Below are 5,206 nucleotides of genomic sequence, written 5' to 3'. Positions count from 1 at the left end.
TGTAAAACATCTGAAGCCCGAATTCGGCCGTAAGACACCCAGGTAATTCTACCATCTGACCTAGCGCTGTCGTCTCCGGCATTTCGACTACGAACCCATTTGTCTTCCGGTTAGTATCTTCGGCTCCAGCGACAATGGTAAGAAGTATTTACGGTTGCATGCTTGTGTCTATTTCGTTTTCTTAGTTTAGGTCGTTAGAATCTAAATGTGACTTTAACATCTCAGAATCAGGATTCCGATATGCAAATAGTTCCATATACTGAATCCACGACTGAAGTGAACACACTAAGGTAATTACGCGAATGTTACAATTGTTAAAATTTGACTCTATTTGGATTAGGTAAGTAATCCAATTTGCTAATGATAATGTAGTGTTCAACAAAGGAAACGAAAACCCGATGCATCAGGCACGCCCACGACACCACTGGATATTCTGGCCAACGCGGCGAATGAAGCACTTAGTGAGAACCAGGTTCAGAAGAAAAGAAGAAGGACTCGTGACCCTGATGTCGATTTCAAGAGCAGAACCTCTCCATCGGGCCTTCATCACCTGATTAACAGGTTATCTGAAGAACAGAAGCAGGCTGTGAAGGACATCGGATTTGGTTCCCTTCTGTCACTTGGCATATCAAAATGCCCACTTCAATTCTCACGGTGCATTGTGAGTCTATTCAATCCCAGAAGGAGGAGCATCGTCCTACACAGTGGAGAGGAGATGCAGATTGATGAAGAGGATGTTCAATGTGTATTGAACATACCCAGAGGTGAATTAGTTGTGGCAGAGTGTTTAGGAAATCACACGGACGACAAGGTGTACAAGGAACATCTCACGGCGTGGAGAAGGAGATGGGGATTCGAGAACAGTGGAGGTCCTTCAACCTACCACATGCCTGACAAAATTCTACAGAACACAGAAGGAGACAGTAACTTCAAGATGGACTTCGTGGTGTTTGTTGTATCCAGTTTTTTGTGGACATCCCAAAATCCACAGTGCAGGTAAACCCAAAGAACCTAGCATTAATTCTGTGATCTCATTTAGAACTTCAATATCATTTTACATGGCTTGAGTCACTACTTTTTTATTTTCAGATTCAAAGTACTGAAATCCCTCCAGGATGTATCTAAAATCAAAGACTACAACTGGTGCAAGTTCACGTTAGACGGGCTAGTCGACAGTGTTTATAAGTGGAAAGCAAAGAAGACATCCTATTTCCATGGACCATTAACCTTTCTTTTGGTGAGTGTAGAAATCTATTTGCTGGTGGTTGTCCATTCATAATTTTTTGATGACTTTGAACGTAACATATATTTGTTCATGCTAATGTATCAGTTGTGCTACTTGGACCGTGTGGTTGAGTTCAAGGTAAACAGTAAGATCTCAAGGAGTTTTCCTATTCTAGGATGCTGGGACGAGAAGAAGATGTACGAAAGGGTTGAGTATGAGGCTGCACAGGGGGGGTTTGGACATGGTAGGGTGGTTGCTCGCATAGCCATGCCGAATGAGCAACCACCGATGCAACAAAATGTGCAGCCAACACCACCACAAACTGGAGATGACCATCCAACTGAGCATGCTCCAATTACACAAAACCTGGCGTCATGTTTGAGGAAGGTTGCTGCCGCTGCCGAAGAATTGGCACAAGGGGCTAAATATCTGAATGAGATGCACCAGATAAACGCCATGGAACTTGTACAGTCTGCGTTTGAGCCCTTGGCCACGGTGCTAAACTCCAATGCAATCCTGAGGGAAGGCTTACAGCGGAGTCTGGACCAAAACAAAAAGCAGCAGCCCAGAGGAAGTGGCATTAACCCCCACACGGAAGCCACCACCCAAGCGAAAGGCAACACCCTTCCTACCAACAACCATGCCAACACCAATCCAACGGCCCCATCGAACAAGAACACATTCACCCCCTCCACCGAAACGAAGACAAAAGCCAACCACCCACCAACGGCCCCATCCAACAAGAGCACACTTTCTCCCAACATCCAAAAAAATATGAACGCAGACAACCAAGCCAAATCCAACACCCATCCTCTAAACACCCTAGACCACACACAACCCACCCTCACACCAACACCCCAATCCCACAAGAACCCCCTTCCACTCAAAACAGTTACCCAAACCCCAGCCCCACCCCCTCCAATGGCACAAGCCAACGCCAACCCCCTTCCTCCAATCATAACCACACCCACTCCAGTGGCACAAGCCAAAGCCAACCCCATTCCTTCACTCAAAACCACACCCCCTCCAATGGCACAAGCCAAGCCCAAAACAAACCCCATTCCTCCACTCAAAACCACACCCCCTCCAATGGCACAAGCCAACGCCAACCCCCTTCCTCCAATCATAACCCCACCCCCTCCAGTGGCACAAGCCAAAGCCAACCCCATTCCTCCACACAAAACCACACCCCCTCCATTGGCACAAGCCAAGCCCAAAACAAACCCCATTCCTCCACTCAAAACCACACCCCCTCCAATGGCACAAGCCAAAGCCAACCCCATTCCTCCAATCATAACCACACCCCCTCCAATGGCACAAGCCAAGCCCAAAACCAACCCCATTCCTCCACTCAAAACCACACCCCCTCCATTGGCACAAGACAAGCCTAAAGCCAACCCCATTCCTCCACTCAAAACCACACCCCCTACATTGGCACAAGACAAGCCCTCAGCAAACCCCATTCCTCCACTCAAAACCACACCCCCTCCAATGGCACAAGACAAGCCCAAAGCAAACCCCATTCCTCCACTCAAAACCACAACCCCTCCAATGGCACAAGCCAAAACCAAAGCCAACCCAATTACTCCCAAAACAGAAACCAACACGAACCCCAGCACTACAACCACCCCAGCCTTGCCTCCTACCCTAATTATCCAAAAAAATGAGGAAGCAGGACCTTCAAAGGCCTTAAATGTCCAAAGAAAAGCCCCACGAAATTTGAAAACTGATTGGTTAACCGATGTCATCAAAACCGAAACCAACAAAAACTCCCCTTCTTTGGCGATAGTTAAAAAGGAACCTGAAGAATGCATCTCCAGTCTACCACAGCCACTTCAAACCGCCTCGTCATTGGAGACAGTGAAGAATGAACCTGAAGAAGGCATCTCCAGTCTACTAACGCCATTTCACACCGCCTATTCTTTGGAGATAGTAAAGAATGAACCGGAAGAAGGCATCTCCAGTGTACTACCGCCACTTCAAACTGGCTCTTCTCGTCCAAACATGCGAACGACAGAATGGGTTAAAGCATTGGAATTGCCTACAGCTTTGAAAACACCACAATTCAATAAAATGTTTAGGGATGACAAGAAACTAACAAACTTTCAGAAGATTTTTGTGGGTTTCGTATTTGCTGGAGGACTTGATCCAAGGTAATGTTTGCTGCAAATGCTTAATTATTCATAAAAAAGAGGAATTGCACACCATCTTGAAAAATGTTTTGCTGTTTCCATGCAGTGAAATGTTATTTATTGCGGAACACCTATGTCTACACGTGACGCGCGGGGACATGCTCACAATGGCTAATGAAACCTGGGTAGACAGTATGATTATTGATGTTTGGTCATACATTTTGCACAACCTTTGTAGGAAAAATGTCAAATCTCGTTACAAGAAGATTTTCTACACAACCGTGCTCACCGTAAGTTGTACTAGCACTGTTATTTATCAATTATGTTATTCTTGTGAGACTAAAGACTGCTGTAAACAGATTTTTCGTGAAGGTGGGATAACTACGCGAGAAAAATTCAATGACAGGTTCTGTCTAGAAGGTCGTGCTTTCCAAATTTCAAAAATGGACCTCTGGGAAGTGGACCTCGTAAGTACATCTTTGGCTGTCATACCTTATAATATCATTTACCACTCAGTTCAAATCTAATCTTTTCTAATTCTATCCACAGTTGTTTTTCCCAATCATTGATGACAGACATTTCTACCTTGTTTGCTATAACTTCATACAAAGGCAATTTCAAGTAATTGATAACCGCGAGTCACCTATGCAATCGCCCTTTGAAAGAAGATATAAGAATGCACAAATCTTGGTATGACACTACAATTAAAATTTAAAACAGTTCAATTTTGGAATTCTAGTAGAACTAAAATACATTACATAATGTTGTTTGTAATGATGTATCAGGATGACTACATTCAACAATATATGAACGACGTAGACCCCGTTCTTGGTAAAAAGTATGGCGGTTTGGAAAAGACATGTCTGAAATTGCCATGGCAGGATTCAAAGAATTACACTGACTGCGGCATTTATTGCATGAGACACATGGAGACGTATGAAGGTGAGGTGAAGGGGTGGAAAACTGGCTTTGGAGTTAAAAGAAATGTAAGGAACCAAATAAGGACATTGAGGATGGAATACTGTTGGCGTGTCATTGGCTCGGAGCTCAACAAGGCAAGGAGCGAGGTCTACAATTCCTGCCGTAAATGGATAAGTCAATGATTTAGGAACTGTATACATATTGTGTAATTAAATTTTACAAATTATTTTAGTTCACATGAGTACAATAATGTACTCATAGACAGATGGGGTAATTAAACTATTCCTATAATTGTAATGATTTATTGTTACAATAAAGAATATGTTGTGTAATTTCAATTCTAAAAAATTGTTACTTCACATCCTCACACTTAGGAACGTGTTTACATGAAGTGTTTTTTTTATGAAATTTGATTTTCAAATACTTGTTCAATTATGTGTTAAAACTTAAATGAATAAATTAAGTGAAATAAACATGAGCCGCATAAATATTCGCTTCAAACACCTTCTCTTCATAAAATATGTATGTGAAGCCTCTAATTTCATGAAAGAAATATGAAGAGAATAAATATTCGCCTCTAATACATATTTTCGATGAAGCGAATACATATTCGCCTCACGTTACTGATAATGTAAAGCCACCATCTCATCCATGAGAAGCGGGATGACTTGTCATGTCACTGCACTTACCACGACATGTAAATACCAGTTTCAACATAAAGATAAATTTCATCAGACAAAGATGGTTAGGTTCAAGCGAAAACATCTTCGCCTCAGTATTATGTTTCATTTTCTCAATTTGCAACTAAAAGGATACTTAATATTAGTTCACTTGGGGCGAATAAATATTCGATTCATATAGGTGTTTGTAATTTTTTAGAAATGAATTAGTGTGGTCATTCATTTGGTATTTCATAAAACTTCGCATG

Source organism: Impatiens glandulifera, chromosome 4 (genome assembly GCF_907164915.1).
Source record: "Impatiens glandulifera chromosome 4, dImpGla2.1, whole genome shotgun sequence".
In the NCBI taxonomy this organism is placed as follows: domain Eukaryota; kingdom Viridiplantae; phylum Streptophyta; class Magnoliopsida; order Ericales; family Balsaminaceae; genus Impatiens; species Impatiens glandulifera.
Note: the sequence above shows the minus strand (reverse complement) of the source record.